Raw genomic sequence first — 18573 nt, forward strand, 5'->3', positions numbered from 1 at the left:
CCCCCTCTCCTTGTTCACTTCTCTCTTATCCCCCCGTTCCCCCCTTTCCCCCGTCACCTTCCCCCCATATTCCCTCTCCCCAGGCCCCTCCCCCCGCCCCTCCTCCCCCGTACCTCCCTCTACCCCGTTCTCCCTCTACCCCTCTCCCCCTCTACCCCTCTCTCCCGTTCCCCCTTTTCCCCTCTATCCCGTTCCCCCTTTTCCCCTCTATCCCGTTCCACCTCTCCCCCGTTCCACCTCTCCCCCTCTCCCCCGTTCCTCTGCTGACGTTAGGCAGAAGAAAGATCTATGAAACCTGACGATCTTAAAGAATTTTTTAACTTGGCTAAGAATGAAATATGCACAACGTGTTACATAATGATAATATATTGCACAGCAATTTCGCAGGGGGGGCAGGAAAGTAAACAAGCAGGCAACCAGACTGGGTACGTTTCTGCACGCTAGGTACGTTTTTTTTTTTTTTTTTTTTTTTTTTTTTTTTTTTTTCTGAAGCAGGCATGTAAAAATAAAACCACGTGTTTTCGTAATCTATTATATTTCATTTAATTTTATGCTCTTCTTTATTCATTTGCTAATTCATTCATTCATTTTGCTTATTGCCACGTACATTAAGTTCCCGGGGTAGAGTGATCATAGAATAAACTAGCTTTACTTACTTATTATTTTTATTTATCTATTATCACGTATATTAAGTTCCTGGAGGCAAAGTGCAGACTGATCATAGAACAAACTAACTTTATTTACTTACTTAATAATTTTGTTTATTTATTGCGTTGTCACGTGTGCATTAAGTTCCCGGAATAGACTAATCTTAGAACAAGATAGATGGGGTGATTCTTTGCACATTTCATTCTAGCAAATACCATACTACTTCTCCCCCTCTCCCCCTCTGTGATTTTGTTCCTAACATCGCAAACTCCCCCCTCCTATCAGAAGGCTAGGCCAGTACCCCTTATAGAGGACTTTGTAGCTTGGAGTTTAATAAACCATACCCTTGGTCCAACTCGCTGGTGGCAAGGATCGAACTGCCGTCACCTCGACCTCTGCCGTAAGTAGCGACGCTCTAATCCGCTCGGCCAGCGAGCAACTCTGCGATGACGTCATTCGTTCTCGGATGACGTCATCAAACCAGATAAGAACGTAGCATAAGAATGAATAAGACTGCATGAGACCATAAGGCCTACACTAGGCAATTCCAAGTCCATTACCACCTTTCATTCCTATCCATAAAGTTATCCAATCTTCTCTAAAACAACCGATAGTTTCAGAGCTCACTAACTACGTGGTTACTGAGTCTATTCCATTCGTTAACCACATGCGGTAAACCAATTCTTGCCTATTTCCTTCTTAGATCTAAATTTATTCACTTCAAAATAATAATCTTTTGGGTTAACCAAGACATTTGTGTTTTGGTTTTATTCTGTTGGCGTCAGACGATCTTATTCAGCATGAGGGAGGTCGTTGTCTTAAGGAGGCTAAAAAAGGCCCCTATGCTGCGTCACTCACTCACTCACTCACTCACTCACTCACTCACTCACTCACTCACTCACTCTCTCTCTCTCTCTCTCTCTCTCTCTCTCTCTCTCTCTCTCTCTCTCTCTCTCTCTCTCTCTCTCTCTCTCTCTTCCTCCCTCCCCCCCCCTTCCCGAAAACAGAAAAGTTAGACAAGACTACTTCGGAGACCGGACTGCGCTCCGGAAGGAGGAGGAGGAGGGGGAGGAAGAGGAGGAAAACTAGGAAGAAGAGGAGGAGGAGGAGGAAGAGGATAACGAGGAGGAGGAAGTAGAAGACAACGAGGGGGGAGAGGAGGAGGAGAACAACGAGGAGGAAGAGAACGAGGAAGAGGAGGACAACGAGGAGCAGGAGAACGAGGAAGAGGAGGACAACGAGGAGCAAGAGAACGAGGAGGAAGAGAAAGAGGAGGAGGTGGAGGACAACGAGGAGGAGATGGAAAACAACGAGGAGGAAGACGAGGAGGAGGACAATGAGGAGGAAGATAACGAGAAAGAGGAGGACAACGAGGAGCAAGAGAACGAGGAGGAGGAGGACAACGAGGAGCAAGAGAACGAGGAAGAGGAGGAGGAGGAGGAGGTACAGGACAGCGAGGGTGAGGTGGAGGAAGAGAAAGAAGAGGAGGAGGAGGGCGAGGCGAGACGAGACGAGACTTTTGCTACGGCGCGGTGAGTGAAATGTGAAAAGAGAGAGAGAGCGAGAGCGAGGGAGAGAGAAGAGGAGAGGAGAGAAGACAAACGTGAGAATTTCAGTAAACACACACACACACACGCGCACACACAACACACACACACACACGCGCACACACAACACACACACACACACACACACGCGCACACACAACACACACACACACACACACACACACACACACACACACACACACACACACACACACACACACACACACACACACACACACACACACACAAACAAACAAACACATACGCACGTATACACCCCATAGATCGGTCATACGAGCTCTGAGCTCTCATACGGGAGGTTGATAACTGTCGATCACGAGTCCGACACGTGATCCAAGACCAAGGTGTATCACACACACAAACACAAACACACACACACACACACACACACACACACACACACACACACACACACACACACACACACACACACACACACACACGTACACATACACGTACACGTACACGTACACGTACCTTAATAACCTTGCGTAGCTGAAAGGTTGAGTTCTTGGCGAGGAGTGCCAACGAGGCGCGGCGAGATTGAGCCCGAGGAAGGCACTGACAATTTCATAACCCTCACCACCACCACCATCACCACCACCATTACTACCACCATCATTACCACCAACACTACCAGCAACAGCGCGAGCACCATCATTACCATCACCATTACTACCACCATCATTACCGCCAGTACAACCAGCAACAGCACCTCGTCATCACTACCACCATCATTACCACCAACACTACCACCACCATTACTACCACCATCATTACCACCAGCACTACCACCACCATTACTACCACCATCATTACCACCAGCACTACCAGAAACAACACGAGCACCATCACTACCACCATCATTACCACCAACACTACCAGCAACAGCAACAGCACCATCACTACCACCACCATTACTACCACCATCATTACCACCAATACTACCAGCACCATCACTACTACCACCATCATTACCAACAGCACTACCAGCAACAGCACCACCACCATCACTACCACCACCATTACTACCACCATCATTATCACCAGCAACAGCACCATTACTACCACCACCACCATTACTATCAACACCACCAGCACCGCCATCACCACTATTGTTACTACCGCTAGCACACCACCACCTTTATACCACCATCACTGTTACTACCACCACTACCACCATCACCATTACTACCAGCAGCACCAGCACCGATACCACCACTACTACTACCATCACCAGCACACCACCAATACTATCATCATTGCTATCACCACCATAACTACCACCATCATTACTACCAGCACTACCACAACCAACGGAGTGAAACCAGCAGGCCGACCAGCCAGGGTCACAGGATCATGTGAATGAGTAGCTCTCCCTGAGGATTAATTCCTTGGCTCCTGAGGATGGTGATGGGATGGGCGTGTCGCAGAGATGAATAAAATTGCCTGGAGGGAGCCTCAGGAAGAGAATAATGTATCAGCTGCTATGGAAGCGGTTAATCGGGACTCCATTACAACCGAGAGGGTGCCAAGGAGATGAATGAAATCGCCTGGCGACAGAAAGAATAGAATACCACCAAATAAGGAAAGGGTAGGGGGTAAGGAGAGGAAGGGTTTTGTGGCGTTTCATCTCTGGTGCTGAGGAGGCTAACGCGTGTGATTTGCATCTAAGCTTTCGAGGGGGAAATTGAGATTCTTGTGCGTCGGATGAAGAGGTGTTATATAAGTAAATGATCCGTGAAAAACGGCTATATACATCACACTGTTGTTGGAACAGGACCTATATAACCTCACACTCGGTAGGAAATCCAATGAGACGTACGGGGCCCGTTTTATGGCGCCCTTGATACAGTGCAGTGCGTCACGTAAATGGACTTTAAAGACGCCTTTGATATGATACATTGTTATTTGAAACCCCTCCGTTATCTAGAGCTCGTGGTACGTATGTGGATAGGTATACGTTCCTTTGATGTTGCTCGGGATGATTCAATGTACAGTTAACCTCATTTCCGAATGGTTTAAGTGCTCGTTTAACATGGTTAACGTGGCAACAGCGCATAAGCATTTCCGTGTTAATTTTCAGCAGCCTATGCATACGCTGCTCCGTGAATACACAAGCGATGCTGGCACATAAACCACATGATTGTGGGTCATGCGAAAATTTTGCCAGATGTATGTGACTTGGTGATTAAGCCCCTATATCATCGTATGGTATTTCCTATATTCCATCCCCATCATCCTACATGCCAGTATGCCTTGCTAATTGCCGTGTCACCTTTTCCGTCCAAGAGATGGAAGAGGAGAACTTACAAGTGGTCTATCTAGATATCTACATACCAAGGGCTTTTTCCCCCTTACTGAGGGGGTAGCCAAATGAAAAGGCAGGTATCCACAACCACCTATTCCACTTTCATCCACCACACTTTACTCCCTTTCATCTTAGCTCCTCACTGATGACGGGCTATCCTTGTATCCCGCACACTACCCTGGATCAGAAGCAATGCAGCAAGGCACAGCACAACTATCTAAGGCCAATTCACTTAATGGGTGACCCGCCTCCCCTCTTCGACACTTATGAAGAAAAAAAAAAAAGACGGAGAGAAATCCCTTCGAGCTGCATCAAAATATCATTCACACAGAAACATTCCCTATCCTCCATCTCCCGCCTCCTTCCTTCCTTGCATCACAGTATCTTCTATACACAGCCATTCTCCACTCACCCCTGTCTCCTGCCTCTCCCATCCTTGCTCAACAGACATTCCCCCTCTTACTCAACGCCCCTTTCACCACATCCATCCATCTCATCCTTGATCGTCCCGTTAAGTTCACTCCCTCCATCGCTGCCTTCTACATCTCTTTTACTAATCTTTCTTCACCAATTCTTTTTATGCGTCCAAGTCTTCCCAATACTATTTCATCAACACTATCTGCCATCCCCTTTTCCACCCCGACTCTCCTGCTCACCTCATTTCTCACTCTATCTAGCACTGTAATCCCTACGATATTTCTCAGACATTTCATCTCAAACACATTAAAACTTTTCCTCTTTTCCTCTCTTAAATTCCAAGTCTCTGTCCCATACAGTCCCGTCGGCACAATTACCCCTTCATATAATCTCCTCTTTGCATTCGTTCCAAAATGTCTATTTCTCATTACACTTTTTAACCCTCAAAGGCATTAACTTGCTTCTTTCAATCTACAATTTACCTCCACCTCGGCACAATTACCCCTTCATATAATCTCCTCTTTGCATCCATTCCAAAATGTCTATTTCTCATTACACTTTTTAATCCTCAAAGGCATTAACTTGCTTCTTTCAATCTACAATTTACCTCCACCTCGGCACAATTACCCCTTCATATAATCTCCTCTTTGCATTCATTCCAAAATGTCTATTTCTCATTACACTTTTTCATCCTCAAAGGCATTAACTTGCTTCTTTCAATCTACAATTTACCTCCACCTCATCTACTCCCTTTCCTGCCACATGCAACCCCAATTATGTAAAGCTATCCACTTCCTCCACCCTCTCTCCTGTAAGACGTACATCCAGTTCCCTGCCATCCTTTCCCCTTGTATATCTCATCACCTCACTTTTACCAACATTTATTTTCAACATTATCCTAAAGCATATTTTCCCAAATTCAGTCACAGTGTCATCAGCAAACAACAACTGGCTCACCTCCCATTTTTTTCCATTTTCTTTAACCAGCTTCAGTCCCCTGCCCAATACCCTCGTATTTACCTCCCGTACCTCCCCATTTATGTATAAATTGAACAGCCATGGCAAAATGACACTTCCCTGACGGAGTCCCACCTTTACCTCAAACCACTCGTGCTCTCCTTGTCTAGTTCTAACACAGGATTTACTACTCTCGTAAAAACTCTTGACTACCCATAACAGCTTTCTTCCAGTCCCATTACCTGCAAAACCTCCCAAAGTTCCTTCCTATCTACCCTGTCATAAGCCTTGTCCAAATCCATAAGGACCCAAAAAACATCTTTACCTTTTGCTAAAACTTTCTCACATATCTGCCATAACACAAAAATCTGATCCACGCAACCCCTACCTTTTATAAACCCACACTGCTCCTCACCACTTACTCTCTCTGTTCCTCTCCTAATCCTCTCAGTTAAAACCCTTTCATAAGCCTTCCCAACTATGCTTAACAAAATGACTCCTCTGAAACTACTACATTCACATTTATCCCTTTTTCTCTTGTAAAACGGAACTATACAGGCCTTCTTCCAGTCCTTCGGCACTCCACCCTCCATTAGACAAACATAAAACAGCTTCACTAGCCAGTCCACAATTATTGTACCTCCCTTCCTCAGATACTCCGTGTGACATCCATCTATCCCAGGTGCCTTACCTGCTCTCATTATTTTCATAACTACTTACACCTCATCTGTTCTTATTTCTCCTCCATTTTCCTCTTCCATCAGTCTTTTTCTTAGCGCCATAAGTCAGTTAATTAGCACCAAAAATTAGTTAGAGTAATTTATTTACCACAAGAGGTAACTGGTTAAAAAAGTAGACTTTCTCGAATCCTTTAAAGCAGCGTTTCTCAACCTTTTTACCCTTGCGTAACCTTTAAAATAAATTGCATGTCTCAAGGAACCCTTGCGCAAAAAAAAAAAAGTCATATCTGTCTCATTTTATTTGCATTGTGATTATAGGTTAGATAGGATGATGTCTATATTACATTATTACAATAACCAAGAATATGTCGTGTGTGTTTAATTATATTACGTATATGAAATTAAATAAAAAATCAAAAGTACATTACCTTATCTCACTTGTTCTCGCGGAACCCTTAGGGACATTTTGTGGAACCTTAGGATTCCGGGGAACCCTGGCTGAGAAACGCTGCTTTAAAGTCTAAGGTTTATCTTTTCTGAATAAGATCACCTGCCGGTAGCCAGAATAAACATGAGTAGACATCAAAGCTTCAGCGTTTTCCCAGTGATTATGCCACCAGGCGATTTTGTTCGCCTGAGGCGGAGGGTGGGGGAGGGGAGCAATTGAACAAAACGGAATATTGATCATTCGAGACAACACATTGTCCCAAGTCTGCACTTAGCTGAATAAAATCGCCTAGCGACAGCCTGAATGAACCTGAAGTAGCTTCAAATTGTTGACAGGTTAGGTTAGACCATGGGTGGGCATCCCTTGGCACTCGCACAAAACCTAGCACACTAACGGCAGGCGAAACGTAGAGCTCACCTTAAAATAGATAGCCAATAAGTCTCCAAATTTATTTGTATAATCATTGGTAATGGTGCGCTGGCGGCGGATTGGGGCTTTAGAAGGTGAAAGGAGAGGCCTAAGCTTGTATTAAGACCTACAATTTTACTCCGTAAGGCACGCGAGAAAATTGTGTATCAAAGATTTGTCTGATTTCACACTTAAAAAGACTGCCCACTATTGGGTTAGACAATCAGGGCAACATCACGTACCCCTGCATCAGCTATGACCACTTCTATACCGAGTGTCACTTTTCCAGACGATTTCATTCATCTCCGTGTCACCCTTTCGGTGGCATTGAAGGATTTTTTAACCATCTCTTTGAACCTCCATCTATGACTATTTCATTCATGTTTGACTCTCTCCAATCTTCAGCGAAGAAGTCGAAGAACCTCCTTTGGAGAAGGAAGGAGGAGGGGGGAAGAAGGAGAACGGTTATTAAGTTTATGTTCCAATAAAGGGGGACCATGAATCAGGGGCGAGGGCCTCTAAAGAGGAGATCAAGTCACTTCGAGGAAAAGTTCGGGACGCGCCCAAGTTCACGTCGAAGGACGAGAGACTTCGCAGAAGAACAACGGAGAGGTCTTGGTGGCGGAGGCTGACCTACTTCGACTTTTCAAAGAACAACGCAAGAACATAAACACACAAGAATGGAGGAGGTTGTAAGAGACCTTAAGGCCTACACCAGGCAGTGCTATGTCTTTTACCTCCAATCATCCATACCCATAAAGTTATATAATCGAGAACCTAAGAACATAAGAATATAAGACTGGAGGAGATTGCAAGAGACCATAAGGCCTATACTAGGTAGATCTATGTCCCTTATCACCTGCTATCCCTGCTACATGGTTAATAAAGCTTCGTTGACACGGAACTGGTTTAATAGCCGCTAGTGCTAACGACTTGCAAACTGCCCTTCTACTTGCCCAGTGTCAACGAAAAGTTAGTAAACTTGCCCCCAAACTCTCCTAGTGTCAACACTTACTTGCCTGGTAAATCAACTTGTAACTACCACTATCGGCTACTAAACTAGCTCCGTGTTAACGAGGTTTAGGTGTATTTCATTCGTTAACCACTCGTACCTCGAGATTCCTGAACACCGAGTGTGAACAACTGAGGAAGGAAAGACTAAAATGAGCAGAATCTTATGGTGACAGCCAGGTTCGTGATGGACACTTTTGAATAGGTTTATTATTATTGTTGTTGTTGTTGCTATTATTATTATTAATTATTATTATTATTATTAGTAGTAGTAGTAGTAGTAGTAGTAATGGTAGTAGTAGTAGTATCATTATTATTATTATTATTGTTTTTACTATGATTATCATTATCATCATCAGCAGCATCATAACCATAATCACCATAACCACAATCATCATCATCATCATCATCATCATCATCATCATCATCATTTCGTAAGTTGTCAAAATCGGCATTTTACAAGTTGAAGAAATTAGTTGGCATCTGGATTATTCCCCTGTAGCAGCTGTTCGCACATATTCCGTGGGAAGATGAAGAAACGATATCATAATATAAACCCAGACGAAATTGTCTTGAACCTCAACAATAGTTTAACATAGAAACGGTGTTTAAAGATAAAATATTTTGTCCCGGCTAACTGTGAGTGAAAATACCATCTCATCGTTACAAGGACATTCTCTCAGTTGAAGAAAATCATCCTGGAATTAGCCAGACGCAAAATAACCTATAAATGAGGGGGTTTGGGGTGTATAGGGGGGTTTAAGACCTTATAAGCTCCCCACCACACCCATACCTACTCCCCCCAAGGAGTCCTCGGGGCGACAGGGTACGCCAAGTTATCCTCGGGAACTACACGACAGGATCCTTGTCTGTCATATGAGATGAAGGTGTCAAGGGAATCCCCAGTGGACTTGGGAGTGATTAGGAACGAGAGACGCATTGGCTCGATATCGTTTCAGATGAAGATGAAGGACGGATCGTCGACGCGCCGCGGACTCTGAAGCTGCCGCCGAGGCGCAGGAGCGAACGAAGAAAGACTGGAGGCTGACGCGGTCTGAAGAGAGTCACAGAGAGAAAGAGAGAGAGAAAGAAAGAAGAGAGAGAGAGAGAAGGAGAGAGAGAGAGAGAAGGAGAGAGAGAGAGAGAAGGAGAGAGAGAGAGAGAGAGAGAGAGAGAGAGAGAGAGAGAGAGAGAGAGAGAGAGAGAGAGAGAGAGAGAGAGAGAGAGAGAGAGAGAGAGAGAGAGAGAGAGAGAGAGAGAGAGAGAGAGAGAGAGAAGGAGAGAGAGAGAGAGAAGGAGAGCGAGAGAGAGAGAATGAGAGAGAGAGAGAGAGAAGGAGAGAGAGAGAGAGAGAGAGAGAGAGAGAGAGAGAGAGAGAGAGAGAGAGAGAGAGAGACATTGAAAGAGTGTGTGAGAGAGAGAGAGGAGAGAAAGAGAGACAGAAAGAGAATGAGAGAAAGTGAAGAAGAGAGAGAAAAAGGGAGGGAGAGAGAAGGAAAGAGAAAGAGAGAGAGAGAGAGAGAGAGAGAGAGAGAGAGAGAGAGAGAAGAGAAAGAGAGAGATAGAGGGAGAGAGAGCTTTGGCAGACTAAAAACTATTTGAGGATGAAGGCTTCATTGAACGTTTCGTTCCTTGGGATTAATCCTTTTGCCTCGTAATTGTTATCCCTCCCTTTCCCCTTCCTCCCTCCCTCCCTCCCCCCGCCTCCCTCAGCAACAAAGGGGTTAAATGACCAACTGATGGAGTTAAGCGTTAACATTTAAATGTTAAATTGGGGGTTTAGGGGAAAGACTCGTGTGAGACTGGGTGGAGGAAGAATAAGCGAAGATGGGCTGGAACTTTTTTATTGTTTATACGTTTCGACCGACTCGGTCTTCTTCAGTAAGCTTACTGAAGAAGACCGAGTCGGTCGAAACGTATAAGCAATAAAAAAGTTCCAGCCCATCTTCGCTTATTCTTCCTCCACCCAGTCTCTCATCTGTCTAAACCATTCATCAAAAAGACTCGTGTCTTTATACTGGAGGAAATCGGTAGACATCCTGGAAAGTACACAAGAACAGTCGTCCAAATCTACGAACTGAGAGAACGTGACACGAATAAAACCACTGTAGAGGAGACCTTACGTGAGGAGGAGGGGAGGGGGGGAGGAAGGGGGGAGGGGGAGTGGGGAAGGAAGGGGGAGGGGGGAAAGAAGGGGGTGGGGGAGGGGGGAAGGAAGGGGGGTGGGGGAGGGGGAAAGGAAGGGGGGAGGGAGGGGGAGAAAAGAGAGGAAACCTAAGAGTCGAGGTGGGTGGAGGGAGGAGATGGGGGCATACGTCTGGAGGGGGGAAGGGAGGAGAAGAGAGGAGCAGGAGGAGATCCTACGTCAGGAGGGGGGAGGGGGGACAGGGAGGGGTGGGAGTGGGGGGAGAAAAGAGAGGAGTAAACCTAAGAGTTGAGGTGGGTGGAGAGAGGAGGAGATGGGGTGTGTGTCTGGAGGGGGGGGAGGGAAGAGAGGAGAAGAGAGGAGCAAGAGAGATAACTATAGATTTTCCCATCTAGTGTGTAATACCACCGGTAAAGGACGCTACACCTCAGATCTGCAACTGTTGCATGGACTGTGAGTATGGCAGTAGAGGAAGAGAGGAGAGAGGAGAAGAGAGAAGCAAGCCCAAGAGTCGAGGTAGGTGGGCGGGCGGACGGGAGGGGCGTGTGTGGGCGTGGTCGAGGTATGACCGAGCATTCGGGCGTAGGAGGATTCTCTGGGATGTGGAGATCAAGGTGTGGCCGTGTACAGTCGCCTCCATTTCCACGCGGAGCATGTCTGTGTTTTCTTGGGTGATTTGGCAACGTTTGGGAATGGTTATGATGAGTGCTGTGCTCAATATTTATTGGCAATATTGTAGGTACTTCGTCAATATTGACCTTGCCAGGTTGATTATCCTAGAAAGGTGTCTAGAGGATTCTTGTGATTATTAGCCTACCATAGCTAATGGCTGGTGACACGCATCCTACTACCTGGCATCCTATTTGGGTAAGCGCGTTAGTTGTAGGTTCGGTGAAAATTATTATCAGCTTTGTACTTTCCAGGTAAAAGGAAAACAGCCTCATTCAAAAACAAACAATTAGTGCTCTAGACAATTGTTTGACGATCATCGTTGAGCCACGAACGATCATCGTTGAGCGATAATCGTACCGAGAAAAACGTACCTTTAGGGAAACGGTCAGCATTCGTCTTCAATGACATTGAGGCTCACAAGTGATGTAAATTAGTCTTCGTGAAGTCAGCTGTAAACGGAAATGTGGGCGTGGTGTGGCGTAAGGTCTACGGACGTGGGCGGCGGACATGGGCGTAGGCGGCGCGCGGGCGTAGGCGTCGCGTGGGCGGGAACGGGGCGTCGACGGCTGAGGAGGAGGAAGCGTATGTAGGCGTAGAACTATAAGAAGTATCAGGTAGAGAGAAACGTTTATAGACAGTGAGGGGATTCAGAAACGTTTGAAGTTCGTGGGAATTTAGAAACGTCGGCAAACTATGGAGTTACAGAAACGTTTGTAGGTTGTAAGGGTTAAGGAACATTTGCTAACCGATGACGAGACGTTTACAGGCCGCTGAAATACAGAAATATGTGTAGTCTTGGGGAATTCAGAAACATTTGAAGTCCGTGGGAATTTAGAAACTTCTGCAGACCATGGAGATACAGAAACGTTTGTAGGTTGTAAGGGTTAAGGAACATTTGCTAACCGATGACGAGACGTTTACAGGCCGCTGAAATACAGAAATATGTGTAGTCTTGGGGAATTCAGAAACATTTGAAGTCCGTGGGAATTTAGAAACGTCTGCAAACCATGGAGGTATAGAAACGTTTGTACGTTGTAAGGGTTAAGGAACATTTGCTACCCGATGACGAGACGTTTACAGGCCGCTGAAATTCAGAAATATGTGTAGTCTTGGGGGATACAGAAACGTCTGAAGTCCGTGGGAATTTAGAAACTTCTGCAGACTATGGAGATACAGAAGCATTTGTAGGTTGTTAGGGTTAAGGAACATTTGCTAACATATGACGAAACGTTTACAGGCCGCTGAAATTCAGAAATAAGTGTAGTCTTGGGGGATACAGAAACGTCTGAAGTCCGTGGGAATTTAGAAACTTCTCCAGACCAGAGAGATACAGAAACGTTTGTAGGTTGTAAGGGTTAAGGAACATTTGCTAATCGATGACGAAACGTTTAGAGGCCACTGAAATTCAGAACTATGTGAAGTCTTGGGAGATTCAGAAACGTTTGAAGTCCGTGGGAATTTAGAAACGTCTGCAGACCATGGAGATACAGTAACGTTTGTAGGTTGTAAGGGTTAAGGAACATTTGCTAACCGATGACGAAACGTATACAGGCAGCTGAAATTCAGAAATATGTGTAGTCTTAGGGGATTCAGAAACGTTTGAAGTCCGTGGGAATTAAGAAACGTCTGCAGACCATGGAGATACAGAAACGTTTGTAGGTTGTAAGGGTTAAGGAACATTTGCTAACCGATGACGAAACGTATACAGGCAGCTAAAATTCAGAAATATGTGTAGTCTTGGGGGATACAGAAACGTTTGAAGTCCGTGGGAATTTAGAAACGTCTGCAGACCAGAGAGATATAGAAACATTTGTAGGTTGTAAGGGTTAAGGAACATTTGCTAACATATGACGAAACGTTTAGAGGTCGTTGAAATTCAGAAATATGTAGTCTTTGAGGATTCAGAAATGTTTACTGAGCAAGGACGCATAGACCTTCATCCACGCAGCCCTCGTTATGTATGCTAAATTTCTACCTTAATCATTTCCCTCGCTTATGCAAAATTACAGTGACGAAGACAGATGGCACAAGGAGTGAGAAAGGCAAAGGCTAAAGGTGGTGGCACACTGGGCATTTCTCGCTAGCATGCTACTTGCTTTTGCTACTTGTATTTCTCGCTAGCATGCTACTTGCTTTTGCTACTTGCTTTTGCTACTTCGTTTGAGTAGCAACGACTTCTGTCGCGATCTTTTGTTTTTAAAATTTCCAAATGTCATATTGATCTTGCTTGATAAACTGAGAAGCTGAATGACGAACTAAGAAGCTAAAACTAGAATACGAATGTTAGACACATTATTGAGATGTTCTTACGGAAGTCTAGAGCATTGTAACCAAAGTCGTTTCTACTCAAACTAAATAGCAAAAGTAAGTAGCACGCCAGCCTAGCATGACGCCACCTTAAACCAGAACAAGCCTTAATCTCAGACTAGTTGACTAGTCCCTTCTCATCACCTGGGAAACTATTCATCTAAAAAATATTCATTAATTCCCCTTCCCTTCCAGTGTTAGTAGCTGCTTTGCTCAGCGTATGCCTTAACTTGCTTTGCATATTCATGTTTCGCTCTGTTTGAGGATTTTAGTTTATTTTCTCTCCTTTGTTCCTGAGCTACTTTACATACGTATGGTCGGAGGAGGAAAAGATGTAGAAAGTCCCGAAGTATCTACACGAAAAGGCAATTCACAAATTAGACTGTTCACAAAAAACAAGGGCGATTGCATTGAGTAGTAGGCATTAACATGTTAAGATCAAATTGTGTTCTGTTTGTGTTTGTATTTGTGTGTATGTACGTGTGTGTGTGTGTGTGTGTGTGTGTGTGTGTGTGTGTGTGTGTGTGTGTGTGTGTGTGGTGTGTGTGTGATTCACCATGGTCTCAGATCACGTGTTGGACTCGTGATCGACAGTCATTAACCTCCCGGATGAGAGCTCAGAACTAATATGACCGATCTATGGGTAATACTGTGACCTTACACACGCACACACACACTCACCCAACTCCCCGCCCACGAGAGTTGGAGTAACACCCCGCAGCGCAGTGATACTGAAATTATTTCAACCTTGGGGGGGGGAGTCGAACCCAGACCGCCGTAGTGGCAGGCGAGAACTCTAACCACAGCGCCACGAGGTGTGTGGGTGTGTATATATGTATGTATGTGTATGTGTGTATGTGTGTGTATGTGTGTGTGTGTGTGTGTGTGTGTGTGTGTGTGTGTGTGTGTGTGTGTGTGTGTGTGTGTGTCTGTGCGTGTGTGTCTGTGCGTGTGTGTGTCTGTGCGTGTGTTTGTGTGTGTGCGTGTGTGTCTGTGCGTGTGTGTGTGTGTGCGTGCGTGTGTGTCTGTGCGTGTGTGTGTGTGTGTGTGTACGTAATTTTGAGCGTGTGAGTAAAGGGCGACGTGGAGCCTAGGGATATAATGTACGCCTATCTTCATTCCAGGGAAATCTTTTCATTTCTTTGTCCTCGTTGATATATTGTAGGTATCATTTTCCATACGCGTTACTAGGGACAAACAAACACACACACACACAAAACACACACACACAAAACACACACACACACACACACACACACACACACACACACACACACACACACACACACACAATCCCTACCCTCTCTCTCTCTCTCTCTCTCTCTCTCTCTCTCTCTCTCTCTCTCTCTCTCTCTCTCTCTCTCTCTCTCTCTCTCTCTCTCTCCACCACACCATTGGTATACACCACACGTAGATCGCATACACACACAACTTTTTCATTCTTTCATCCTTTCTCTCTTTCGTTTCCTGACGTTTTCTCTCCTGTCTTTTGCTACCAGAAGTCTCCCAACGTCCCGTCCTGACGGCTTGGACCAGACGAAGACTGGGTGAAACGTGTATAAGGGGAGGGGGGAGAGGGGGGAGAGGGGGAGGAGGATAACCTCACTCCCCCCCCTCCCCCTTCCCCCTGCACCCTTTCCCCCCTTCCTCTTTTCTCCATATAGGCAATATATTGTATAGATGATTATCATTACAGTGGCTTGGTGTTCCACGTGGGATTAAAGTCACTGGGGGAGGGGGGGGGGATGAGGGGGGTAGGTGTGGGGGTGGTGGGGTGCAAAGGCTGATGACAGCGGAGTTAATGGGGGGCAAAAGATTAAAAAGTCACAAAAAAAAGAGGGAATAAAGAAGAAAGAATAAAGAGAGAGACGAGGATCTGAAGAGGAATATCGACGGAAAAAGTCCGCGTTCCGTTCGAGAAAAAAAGAGGAGGAAGGTAAAGAGAGAAGCGAGATTGAATGTGGATGGAAAGAGAGGAAGAAGAAGTCAAAGTGAGAGGAGGAGGAGGAGGAGGAGGAAGAGGAGGAGGAATAGATGAACTTCAGCAGTTTTGAAAGAAAACGAGATGAGAGAAATGTAAAAAGAGAGGATCAAGGATGCAAGGAGGGATTTGAGTGAGAGAGAGAGAGAAAGAGAGGTGAGGGGAGAATGCACGAGACTCAAAGTTAAAAATGATTACTTTTGCTCGGAGGTATCCATCTTAGACTGTATCAATATTCGTGCATTCATGACGTGTGTGCGTGTGTGTGCGTGTGCGTGTGTATGTGTGTGTGTGTGTGTGTGTGTGTGTGTGTGTGTGTGTGTGTGTGTGTGTGTGTGTGTGTGTGTGTGTGTGTGTGTGTGTGTGTGTGTGTGTGTGTGTGTGTGTGTGTGTGTGTGTGTGTGTGTGTGTGTGTGTGTGTGTGTGTGTGATGAAATGATACATTGATACAGTGATTCACTGGCAATGTAATATTCTAGTTATTCTTAGAACTATAGACGCAATGGGGTTATTTCTATATTGGTTTCCTGTGTGTGTATGTGTGCGCGCGCGCGTGTGTGTGTGTGTGTGTGTGTGTGTGTGTGTGTGTGTGTGTGTGTGTGTGTGTGTGTGCGTGTAAGAGTGCGCGCGCGCATGTGTGTGTACCCGTGTACGTATGTGTTTCATGTACGTAGAATACACCAATGGAAAGGGAAACAAGGTGACGCCATGTATTACACACCAATTCACATAAGGCTATACAATCCGTTCCTTTGATAATGCCAGATTAACTCTCCCCCACCTCACGTCGTTGTCTGTGATTAACCATTTTACAGTAATGTAGAAAATTAGTTATTATAGACAAAGTTGAATTAGGTTTCAACAGGTCTAATGTATTAAGTCAATCAAGGAGAAACCTGCTCGAGTTTATCATGGACAAGGTGTTTAGACATTATTGATATAAGAACAGGGTATTTTGATACACAAAGCATGGTGAAGAGAAACGTGTTTTTCATTATTTTTTTATTTACCTATTTATTTATTTATTTTTTTTTTATCTTTTTTATTATAGCGCAAATCAATCAACTTCATCACCAAGGTGAATTAAATCGCCTGGCGGCAGGGAGGATGAAGAGTATAATGTCACATAAGCCTGTGTATGTTCTCATTTCCCCCGTTTTCTCGATCACGCCCTGGAAAGAAAACGGAAGGAGGGATATTACGTTCCACTAACATAAAAAGAAAATGGGAACGCGGTTGCCGGTGTAAATCCACGAACACGACTAGCTACACGACATCCAACATGTAGCATCGTGATGTTATAGATTTCTATTAGAGGGGCAAGGGGGGAGAAGGGCATGGGGGAGAGGGGCATGGGGGAGAGGGGCAAGGAGGGAGAGGGGCAAGGAGGGAGAGGGACAGGGGGAGAGGGGCAAGGAGGGAGAGGGACAGGGGGAGAGAGGCATGGGGGGAGAGGGGCAAGTGGGAGGGGGCAAAGGGGGAGGGGGGGAGGGGGCAAGGGGGGAGAGGGACGGGGGAAAAGGGGCAAGGGGGGAGAGTGGAAAGGGGGAGGGGGAGATGGGAGAAGAGCAAGGAGGGGAAAGCGGAAAGGGGGAGGTGGGGGTTAGGGGTTGGGTCGTACCTCCTCGCCTCTGTGTGGCATCCGAGGCATTTTCTACTTCCTGCCTCCTGGAATGAGGAGCCTTTGTGCCTCGGCCTCCTCCTCCTCTTCCTCCTCCTCCTCCTTCTTTTCTTCCTCCTCCTCCTCCTCCTCCTTTCCCTCCTCCACCTCCTCCTTTCCCTCCTCCACCTCCTCCTTTCCCTCCTTCACCTCCTCCTTTCCCTCCTCCACCTCCTCCTTTCCCTCCTCCACCTCCTCCTTTCCCTCCTCCACCTCCTCCTTTCCCTCCTCCACCTCCTCCTTTCCCTCCTCCACCTCCTCCTTTCCCTCCTCCACCTCCTCCTTTCCCTCCTCCACCTCCTCCTTTCCCTCCTCCACCTCCTTTCCCTCCCCACCTCCTCCTCTCCCTCCTCCTCCTCCTCCTTTCCCTCCTCCACCTCTTCCTTTCTTTCCTCCTAATCCACCTCCTCGTACTCCTACTCTTCCTCCTTCTTCTCCCCCTCCTCCTTCTTGCTTTCCTCCTACTCCTTCTTCTTCGTCCTCCTTTTCGAATTCTTCATCGTTTCTTCGTCATCTTTTTCGAATTATTCATCGTCTTCGTCTTTTTCGTCTTTTTCATCATCATCTGCTCGAAAAAAATAAAATAAAAATAAAAGAGGCCTTCGAGTTTGGGAGATCCGCGGATTGGTTCCTCATCGCGCGAATCTCGCCTTCCCCAATCCGATTCGTAACCCAATCCTTCCACTCAGCACCCCAATCCTTCCCCCCCCCTGACCCTTATCTACTGGGTAGTCCCTTCCCTTGCTGCCAGGCGATTTTATTTCCTCTCGTAGCTCCTCTATTTGTTCATGGAAACATTCCGTATGTTGTCAGTGCAATGTAGTTTAGTTCGAATTTTTAAGATTCGTTTAGATAAACACTTAAGCAAGATGCCTGCCATTTGTTTTATATTATTTGTTTATTTGTTTAATGCCTGCCATTAATTTTATATTATGTTTATTTGTTTGTTATTATTTGTTTATTATTATTTGGAAGTGGGTAGAAACAACTTCGCCAACCGTGTAGTTAATGAATGGAATAAACTTCCTCCAGAGGCAGTGCAATGTAGTTTAGTTCGAAGCTTTAAGATTCGTTTAGATAAACACCTAAGCAAGATGCTGTAATGTCTGCCATCTATTTTATATTATTTGTTTGTTATTATTTGTCTTTTTATTATTGTTCGTTTGATTTTCATTTATTACTATATATCTATCAATTTATCATTTACTCTTTTCCTGTTTATTATTTAACTATACCTATGCATTTTTATTTTGTTTATTATTTATACTGTTATAATGTTTTATGTTTATTATTATTTAAAAATTTTCGCATTCGACCTAGTTATGGACCAAAAGGTCTCCTCTCGGCCTTTGTAAATCC

The sequence above is a fragment of the Oratosquilla oratoria genome, chromosome 29, assembly GCF_046742065.1.
Source record: "Oratosquilla oratoria isolate Oo_2021 chromosome 29, ASM4674206v1, whole genome shotgun sequence".
Lineage (NCBI taxonomy): Eukaryota > Metazoa > Arthropoda > Malacostraca > Stomatopoda > Squillidae > Oratosquilla > Oratosquilla oratoria.